This window comes from Triticum dicoccoides, chromosome 4B, assembly GCF_002162155.2.
Source record: "Triticum dicoccoides isolate Atlit2015 ecotype Zavitan chromosome 4B, WEW_v2.0, whole genome shotgun sequence".
NCBI classification, from domain to species: domain Eukaryota; kingdom Viridiplantae; phylum Streptophyta; class Magnoliopsida; order Poales; family Poaceae; genus Triticum; species Triticum dicoccoides.
In genome coordinates this window covers 485,360,636-485,371,048 of record NC_041387.1, presented here as the reverse complement: position 1 = coordinate 485,371,048, position 10,413 = coordinate 485,360,636, and positions in this window count along the sequence as shown.

The window sequence follows — 10,413 nt, the reverse complement described above, 5'->3', positions numbered from 1 at the left end:
TAGTCAACTAGAGGCTTACTAGGGACATGGTGTTGTCTATGTACCCACACATGTATCTGAGTTTCCTGTCAATACAATTATAGCATGGATAATGAACGATTATCATGAACAAGGAAATATAATAATAACTAATTTATTATTGCCTCTAGGGCATATTTCCAACAGAAAGGTCGAGGTGGGAAGTGCGGACTTGGGCGCTGGAGTTCGAGTGCGCGGATGGACAAGCAAGGGAGGAAGAAGGCGTGAATGGAAAGGGTGGATCCTTATCCCCTTATATGGGCGGCCGAGACAATGAGCCCCCACCATCCTAATAAAACTCGCTTATCTCCCAAGCGCCACAGTTAATGGCGCGGTTGGGTTACCCACACCCGTATCCATGAGAATCCCGGAATAAGGGGACACGATCTCTGCTTTGACAAGACGTGCCAAGGAAACCGCCTCGCTAAACACGCTGAGGTGGAACAGTAAAACAATCCGAATAAAGGCTTGGCCGTGGCATGATGTCACGCTGCGGAACACGTCAGCAGATTAGATTGGTGCAGATATTATTCTCTCTACGGTGGCATGTGGAACTTATTTTATAGAGCCGGACACTATCCTTGTGTTCAACATCTTCTATGAGGTATTCGGAGGAGGAACCCGCCTTGCAATGCCGAAGACAAATTTGCGCGCCGGACTCGTCGTCATTGAATCCTGGTTCAGGGGCTACTGAGGGAGTCCTGGATTAGGGGGTGTCCGGATGGCCGGACTATGACCTTTGGCCGGACTCCCGAACTATGAAGATACAAGATTGAAGACTTCGTCCCGTGTCCGGATAGGACTTTCCTTGGCGTGGAAGGCAAGCTTGGTGATACGATATGTAGATCTCCTCCCATTGTAACCGACTCTGTGTAACCCTAGCCCTCTCCAGTGTCTATATAAACCAGAGAGTCTTAGTCCGTAGGAGGAACAACAATCATACCATAGGCTAGCTTCTAGGGTTTAGCCTCTCTGATCTCGTGGTAGATCAACTCTTGTACTACCCATATCATCAATATTAATCAAGCAGGAGTAGGGTTTTACCTCCATCGAGAGGGCCCGAACCTGGGTAAAAACATCGTGTCCCTTGTCTCCTGTTACCATCCGCCTAGACGCACAGTTCGGGACCCCCTCCCGAGATCCGCCGGTTTTGACACCGACAATATGCTTTGATCAACTTATCAAAGCGTATATTCCAACTCTGAGATGCTTGCACTAGTCCATAGATGGATCGCTGGAGCTTGCACATTTTGTTAGCACCTTTAGGATTGACAAAACCTTCTGGTTGCATCATATACAATTCTTCTTTAAGAAAACCATTAAGGAATGCAGTTTTGACATCCATTTGCCAGATTTCATAAAATGTGGCAATTGCTAACATGATTCGGACAGACTTAAGCATCGATATGAGTGAGAAAATCTCATTGTATTCAACACCTTGAACTTGTCGAAAAACCTTTTTGCGACAAGTCGAGCTTTGTAGATAGTAACACTACTACCAACGTCCGTCTTCCTCTTGAAGATCCATTTATTTTCTATGGCTTGCCGATCATCGGGCAAGTCCACCAAAGTCCACACTTTGTTCTCATACATGGATCCTATCTCAGATTTCATGGCCTCCAGCCATTTCGCGGAATCTGGGCTCATCATCGCTTCCTCATAGTTCGTAGGTTTATCATGGTCTAATAACATGACTTTCAGACCAGGATTATCGTACCACTCTGGTGCAGACCGTACTCTGGAAGACCTACGAGGTTCTGTAGTAACTTGATCTGAAGTTTCATGATCATCATCATTAGCTTCCTCACTAATTGGTGTAGGAATCACTGGAACTGATTTCAGTGATGAACTATTTTCCAATTCGGAAGAAGGTACAGATACCTCATCAAGTTCTACTTTCCTCCCACTCACTTCTTTCGAGAGAAACTCCTTCTCTAGAAAGGATCCATTTTTAGCAACGAATATCTTGCCTTCAGATCTGTGATAGAAGGTGTACCCAACAGTTTCCTTTGGGTATTCTATGAGGATGCACTTCTCCGATTTGGGTTTGAGATTATCAGGATGAAACTTTTTCACATAAGCATCGTAGCCCCAAACTTTAAGAAACGACAACTTGGGTTTCTTGCTAAACCATAGTTCATATGGTGTCGTCTCAACGAATTTAGATGGTGCCCTTTTAACGTGAATGCAGTTGTCTCTAATGCATAACCCCAAAACGATAATGGTAAATCAATAAGAGACATCATAGATCGCACCATATCCAATAAAGTGTGGTTACGACGTTCAGACACACCATAACATTGTGGTGTTCCAGGTGGCGTGAGATGTGAAACTATTCCACATTGTTTTAATTGAAGACCAAACTCGTAACTCAAATATTCGTCTCTGCGATCAGATCGCAGAAACTTTATTTTCTTGTTACGATGTTTTTTCCACTTCACTCTAAAATTCTTTGAACCTTTCAATTATTTCAGACTTGTGTTTCATCAAGTAGATATACCCATATCTGCTCAAATCATTTTGTGAAGGTCAGAAAATAACGATACTTGCCATGAGCATCAACACTCATTGGATCGCATACATCGGTATGTATTATTTCCAATAAGTCAGTGGCTTGTTCCATTGTTCCGGAGAACGGAGTTTTAGTCATCTTGCCCAAAAGGCACGGTTCACAAGCATCAAATGATTCATAACCAAGTGATTCCGAAAATCCATCTTTATGGAGTGTTTTCATGCGCTTTACACCGATATGACCCAAATGACAGTGCCACAAATAAGTTGCACTATCATTATTAACTTTGCATCTTTTGGCATCAATATTATGAATATGTGCATCACTACGATCGAGATCCAACAAACTATTTTCATTGGGTGTATAACCATCGAAGGTCTTATTCATGTAAACAGAATAACAATTATTCTTTAACTTCAAATGAATAACCGTATCGCAATAAACATGATCAAATCATATTCATGCTCAACGCAAACTCTAAATAACATTTATTTAGTTTTAACACTAATCTCGAAAATATAGGGAGTGTGTGATGATGATCATATCAATCTTGGAACTATTTCCAACACTCATCGTCACTTCCCCTCAACTAGTCTTTGTTTATTATGTAACTCCTGTTTCGAGTTACTAATCTTAGCAACCGAACAAGTATCAAATACTTAGGGGTTACTATAAACACTAGTAAGGCACACATCAAACACCTGTATATCAAATATACCCTTGTTCACTTTGCCATCCTTCTTATCCACCAAATATTCAGGGCATTTCCGCTTCCAGTGACCATTTCCTTTGAAGTGTAAGCACTCAGTTTCAGGCTTTGGTCCAGCTTTGAGCTTCTTCGCGGGAGTACAACTTGCTTGTCATTCTACTTGGAAGTTCCCTTTCTTTCCCTTTGCCCTTTTCTTGAAACTAGTGGTCTTGTCAATCATCAACACTTGATGCTCTTTCTTGATTTCTACCTTCGTCGATTTCAACATCACGAAGAGCTCGGGAATCGTTTTCGTCATCCCTTGCATACTGTAATTCATCATGAAGTTCTAGTAACTTGGTGATGGTGACTAGAGAACTCTGTCAATCACTATCTTATCTGGAAGATTAAATCCCACTTGATTCAAGCGATTGAAGTACCCAGACAATCTGAGCACATGCTCACTAGTTGAGCGATTCTCCTCCATCTTTTAGCTATAGAGCTTGTTGGAGACTTCATATCTCTCAACTCAGGTATTTGCTGGAAATATTAACTTCAACTCCTGGAACATCTCATATGGTCCATGACGTTCAAAACATCTTTGAAGTCCCGATTCTAAGCCGTTAAGCATGGTGCACTAAACTATCAAGTAGTCATCATATTGAGCTAGCCAAACATTCATAACGTCTGCATCTGCTCCTGCAATAGGTTTGTCACCTAGCGGTGCATTAAGGACATAATTCTTCTATGCAGCAATGAGGATAAACCTCAGATCACGGATCCAATCCGCTTCATTGCTACTAACATCTTTCAACACAATTTTCTCTAGGAACATATCAAAATAAACATATGAAAGCAACAATGCAAGCTATTGATCTACAACATAATTTGCAAAATACTACCAGGACTAAGTTCATGATAAATTTAAGTTCAATTAATCATATTACTTAAGAACTCCCACTTAGACAGACATCTCTCTAGTCATCTAAGTGATCACGTGATCCAAATCAACTAAACCATGTCCGATCATCACATGAGATGGAGTAGTTTTCAATGGTGAACATCACTATGTTGATCATATCTACTATATGATTCACGCTCGACCTTTCGGTCTCCGTGTTTCGAGGCCATATTTGTATATGCTAGGCTCGTCAAGTTTAACCTGAGTATTCCGCGTGTGCAACTGTTTTTCACCCGTTGTATTTGAAAGTAGAGCCTATCACACCCAATCATCACGTGGTGTCTCAGCACGAAGAACTTTCGCAATGGTGCATACTCAGGGAGAACACTTCTTGATAATTAGTGAGAGATCATCTTAAAATGCTACCGTCAATCAAAGCAAGATAAGATGCATAAAGGATAAACATCACATGCAATCAATATAAGTGATATGATATGGCCATCATCATCTTGTGCTTGTGATCTCCATCTCCGAAGCACCGTCGTGATCTCCATCGTCACCAGCGCGACACCTTGATCTCCATCGTAGCATCATTGTCGTTACGCCATCTATTGCTTCTCCGACTATCGCTACCGCTTAGTGATAAAGCAAAGCAATTACATGGCGTTTGCATTTCATACAATAAAGCGACAACCATATGGCTCCTGCCAGTTGCCGATAACTTCGGTTACAAAACATGATCATCTCATACAATAAAATATAGCATCACGTCTTGACCATATCACATCACAACATGCCCTGCAAAAACAAGTTAGACGTCCTCTACTTTGTTGTTGCAAATTTTACGTGGCTGCTACGGGCTGAGCAAGAACCGTTCTTACCTATGCATCAAAACCACAACGATAGTTCGTCAAGCTAGTGCTGTTTTAACCTTCGCAACTACTAGGCGTAGCCACACTTGGTTCAACTAAAGTGAGAGAGACAGACACCCGCCAGTCACCTTTAAGCACGAGTGCTCGTAACGGTGAAACCAGTCTCGCGTAAGCGTACGCGTAATGTCGGCCCGGGCCACTTCATCTCATAATACCGCTGAACCAAAGTATGACATGCTGGTAAGCAGTATGACTTGTATCGCCCGCAGCTCACTTGTGTTCTACTCGTGCATATGACATCTACGCATAGAACCTGGCTCGGATGCCACTGTTAGGAAACGTAGTAATTTCAAATTTTGCCTACGCACACGCAAGATCATGGTGATGCATAGCAACGAGAGGGGAGAGTGTTGTCCATGTACCCTCATAGACCGAAAGCGGAAGCGTTATGACAATGCGGTTGATGTAGTCGTACGTCTTCACGATCCGACCGATCCAAGTACCGAACGTACGGCACCTCCGAGTTCAGCACACGTTCAGCTCGATGACGATGCCCGAACTCCGATCCAGCAGGGTGTCGGGGATGAGTTCCGTCAGCACGACGGCGTGGTGACGATGATGATGTTCTACCGACGCAGGGCTTCGCCTAAGCACCGCAATGATATGACCGAGGTGGAATATGGTGGAGGGGGCACCGCACACGGCTAAGGAACGATCACGAAGATCAACTTGTGTATCTCTGGGGTGCCCCCTTGCCCCCGTATATAAAGGAGTGGAGGAGGGGGAGGGCCGGCCCTCTCTATGGCGCGCCCTAGGGGAGTCCTACTCCCACCGGGAGTAGGATTCCCCCTTTCCTAGTAGAACTAGGAGCCCTTCCATGTAGTAGGAGTAGGAGAGAAGGAAAGGGAAGAGAGAAGGGAAGGAAGGAGGGGGCGCAGCCCCTCCCCCTAGTCCAATTCGGACTAGGCTTTGGGGGGGGGGGGGGCGGCCTGCCCTAGGCAGCCCCTCTCTCTTTCCCGTATGGCCCAATAAGGCCCAATACTTCTCCCGGCGAATTCTCGTAACTCTCCGGTACTCCGAAAAATACCCGAATCACTCAGAACCTTTCCGAAGTCCGAATATAGTCGTCCAATATATCGATCTTTACGCCTCGACCATTTCGAGACTCCTCGTCATGTCCCCGATCTCATCCGGGACTCCGAACTCCTTCGGTACATCAAAAATCATAATAAAATTGTCATCGAAACCTTAAGCGTGCGGACCCTACGTGTTCGAGAACTATGTAGACATGACCGAGACACGTCTCCGGTCAATAACCAATAGCGGAACCTGGATGCTCATATTGGCTCCCACATATTCTACGAAGATCTTTATCGGTCAAACCGCATAACAACATACGTTGTTCCCTTTGTCATCGGCATGTTACTTGCCCGAGATTCGATCGTCGGTATCTCAATACCTAGTTCAATCTCGTTACCGGCAAGTCTCTTTACTCGTTCCGTAATGCATCATCCCGCAACTAACTCATTAGTCACATTGCTTGCAAGGCTTATAGTGATCTGCATTACCGAGGGGGCCCAGAGATACCTCTCTGACAATCGGAGTGACAAATCCTAATCTCGAAATACGCCAACTCAACATGTACCTTCGGAGACACCTATAGAGCTCCTTTATAATCACTCATTTACGTTGTGACGTTTGGTAGCACACAAAGTGTTCCTCCGGTAAACGGGAGTTGCATAATCTCATAGTCATAGGAATATGTATAAGTCATGAAGAAAGCAATAGCAACATACTAAACGATCAAGTGCTAAGCTAACGGAATGGGTCAAGTCAATCACATCATTCTCCTAATGATGTGATCCCGTTAATCAAATGACAACTCATGTCTATGGTTAGGAAACTTAACCATCTTTGATTAACGAGCTAGTCAAGTAGAGGCATACTAGTGACACTATGTTTGTCTATGTATTCACACATGTATTATGTTTCCGGTTAATACAATTCTAGCATGAATAATAAACATTTATCATGATATAAGGAAATAAATAATAACTTTATTATTGCCTCTAGGGCATATTTCCTTCACTCAGATGCATAGTTCGGGACCCCCTACCCGAGATCTGCCGGTTTTGACACCGACAGTGTTCCATGGTGACAACCAACTCTTGTGCTTTCTGATCGATGACGAGGACTCCGGCCGTCCGGTTTTAGTCCTTTTGAGCGCCATACACAAGTGATATGCCGACCTCACATTAAAGTGTCCTAACTTTGTATGGGCTCCATGCCATGAAATCACTGCTCCCCGGGCCTCCAATTGCCACTTGCTTAATATCACATGCATCTTGTACAGAGAACATAGCATCCACTTTCCCGTGATCCCAAGAGGTGCCATCTGGGCTCAACAAATCAGTTACCCTTGTTGTGCCCTACATGTATTGCTGACCTAATGGTTTTAAGCTGCCTGACCTTGGTATCCAGTTTTCATGGTGAATATTAATAGATGTTCCATCACCTACACGCCAAATTACCCCTTCCATTAGGAGATCTCGCCCGTGCATAATGCTCCTAAAAGTATACGATGCGCTACCAGGGCACGTCGCATTCATAATCGAACATTCTTTGAAGTACATGGCCTTCATAACACGAGCACATAGTGAGGATGGAACTTGGAGGATACGACATACCTGCTTAGCCAAAAACGCTTGGTTGAAGGCCTTGAAATTCCGAAAATCGATCCCTCCATCACGCTTTGGCAAGCACATCTTATCCCAGATGATCTATTGCACCTTCCTTTCACCTTCAGCTGCACCCCACCAGAATTTCAAGGAGATCGAAGTTAGATTCCGGCACATCTTCTTTGTGAGTTGAAAACAACTCATAGTGAATGTTGGTGTTGATTGGAGTCCTGATTTAATGAGTACTTCCCTCGCAGCTTCGGACAAACCTTAGGCCTTCCACCCTGGAACTTTTCCTTTAGAACTCTCTGTCACATATTGGAAAGTTCCTTCCATCGATCTTCCCACCACAGTGGGGAGACCCAAGTACCTCTCACTCAACGCTTTAGACTCAATTCCAATTGTTTGTTTCAGAGTTGCCTTGTCATCCTGTTTACATCCTTTCCCAAGAGTATAGAGGACTTTTGGAAATTCACCTTTTGTCCGGACGCCTCTTCATATGTTTGCAAAATATCCTTGAGAGCCTGGAGATTTCCATGCGATCCTTCCAAAAATACCACACTATCATCTGCAAATAAAAGATGAGTAACATGGGGGCCAGTGCTCCCAAAACTCACTCCACGAATGTGGTTCTCCCTTTGGGCCTTCGCTAGCAAAGCTGAAATCCCTCCACGCAGAAAAGGAACAAATATGGGTTATAGGATCGCCTTGTCGGAGTCCTCTTGAAGGTAGAAAGCTGTGAGAAAAACCTCTATTCAATTTCCCACAGAAATGAGCACTCTGGACGCATCTCATTATCATGTTAATCCTTTGCTTGCGTATGTAAGTACCCCTTTTCCTGTCCTCTCTCCCTCTTGAGCTATTATAAAAGCCTGCCGTCTCCTTGCCTCTACGCTCAGCTAGCCTGTCACCAAAGGCTTGCTTCTCAGCCTGCTAGTTTACCAATTCTTGGCGTAGATCCTTCTCTGTTTTCTTTTCCAGCTCATGACGTAGGCCAGTCTCACGAGCACCACCATCTCTATGGCTGTCCTTAGAGTGGTTATTAACCTCATTCCTCTCCCGTTGTGGATCCTCACCAGTGTGGGAGTTGCCAGTCTGAGAGAACTCCGAGTTGAGATTGTGTTTTGTAGGGAGGTCCCGGACCCTAGGATGACCGTAGCGGCTTTGATCGCCCCCGCCAGTGCGAGAGTTATCATCACTGTTGATAGCGCTTGCTGCACACCACCTAGAGACCCCCCCATGCCTGCTGTATTTCGTCCCGGAGAAGCCCTCAACCATTCTCTCCATTGTGAGGATTTGTCAATTGGCGGCTCACACCTGCCATTAACATGCACCGGCCTCCCACACTCAAAGCAAAAGTGGGGAATTTTCTCGTAATAGAAGTTGAACCATGTACCAATTTCATCGTCCTCTGACTCCTTCAGATTAAAGCATCGCACCAATGGTTCATAAACTGATAACTTAGCCCTAACTCGAAGGTATTTCCCTTTCGCATATCCATCTTTCTCCACATCTACTTTTATGACTTCTCCCAACCAGTTACCCAGTGCTTCCCCAAACTCCTTGGTCCTTCTATCCAGTGGAAAGTCTTCTACTCTAACCCAAGCCTCAACCGAGTCAAAAACCATCTCCGACGGCCTTGTCTTGCCATCATAGCCCTTGAGAGTCGGGACATTGAAATCAAATTGCCACGGTCCATTATTCCTTGCGTGTTTCCAGTCTCCTTCTCCACCAAAGTGAACCAAGGAGAGATTGTTTTCAAGGTCCCGGAATTGAGCTTCCCGGTGCAGGCCCCAGGCCCTTATCAGGGTGCGTTTTAGGGCAGTGAAATTCTTAGACCTTGGCGTACATGCTTTACCGATCAAAGTCCATCTCCTGGCAGCGGGCACCTCCTCAACGGGTCCAACAAACACAAATCCCTTAGCTTCCTTCTCTATCAAAACCATCCCGCCGAGTCTGGCCGAGAGGCTTGCCATCGCATCTGGCGTCCTACTGATCACTGGCGAGTCCCCATCTTCTTGCACTTGTCGCTCCTTCTGCGGCGTCCCAACAACCAACTGTCGTTCCGCTCGTCGTCGCTCCCTTCTGAGATGCATCGGCTTTCCTCCATCCGTCCTTCTCCGCCATGGCTCCCCGCACCGGAGAACCAAACCCTCCTTGATTTGTGTTCCGGGATACGCAGTCGCCATCCAGATCACCAGCGTATCCCAAGCACCACCGACGATTAAACCCTAACCCTAGCGGCAGCCCGGGATCGCCAGGCGATCGCCTCCTGTCGCCCGAAGAGTTAACCCTGGCGGTGGACCCTACATGTCGTCATCTTCTCAAAGCCGAGTTTGTTACCCCTTGAAGTTCGACGGGAAGAATTTGGTGGGAGGGGGGTAGTAGACGCTCGTTCGGAGTTGGCATGCTCGGTGCGTCGTGGGTGAATTGCTGGGTCGTGCTAGGGAGGCACGCTACGACGCCGAGCCGGTTTCGGCAGCAAAGTTGCAGTTCGACAACTTTAGCGGGATCCGGGTGTAAAGCACGATCGGTACACCATTTGTTTTTGAGAACGACATTTTTTTAGTTGATACAATTATTATTTTAAAAGAGAAATCCCGATGGTTTGTTGGGACGGCGTCTCGACAACCCAGGCGGTCCTTTCCCGAAACAAAAGCTACCCCGTCACTCACGCCTCATGACCACCCATCCCAGTTATCCCCACCCACCCACCCAACCCAGAACGGCCAAGCCTCTCCTCC